This window comes from Egretta garzetta, unplaced genomic scaffold (genome assembly GCF_000687185.1).
Source record: "Egretta garzetta isolate BGI_Z169 unplaced genomic scaffold, ASM68718v1 scaffold24, whole genome shotgun sequence".
NCBI classification, from domain to species: domain Eukaryota; kingdom Metazoa; phylum Chordata; class Aves; order Pelecaniformes; family Ardeidae; genus Egretta; species Egretta garzetta.
In genome coordinates this window covers 307,198-307,449 of record NW_009259494.1, presented here as the reverse complement: position 1 = coordinate 307,449, position 252 = coordinate 307,198, and the positions used below count along the sequence as shown (strand labels likewise).

The 252-nt window shown below is 53.2% G+C and overlaps 1 protein-coding gene across 1 annotated transcript in view; it reads left to right on the top strand.

Moving 5' to 3' along the window:
- The window catches only part of RALY (RALY heterogeneous nuclear ribonucleoprotein), a 19,377-nt gene that overhangs the window by 18,775 nt on the left and 350 nt on the right, over positions 1-252 (top strand). The window lies entirely within an intron of this gene.

Genomic DNA, 252 nt, shown 5'->3' with positions numbered 1-252 from the left:
TCCTACATCCCAAATTAACTTCCCGCAGTGCTGCAACAAAGTGTGCAAGCACAGGCAGCAAACTTTAGGAAAGTGCTGAGCATGGACTTAGCCTGGCCATGCAGAAATGAGGTGTCCAGTCTAAGCATAGCAGCTCATGACACAGGCTCAGGACTTTCCCTGGGATGTGTCCGCTGGAGGCGCTGGCTCCAACGCAGCCCGGATGAGACACCTGACTTTGCACAAGGGAAGGTGGGCTTAATTTCATCCCAG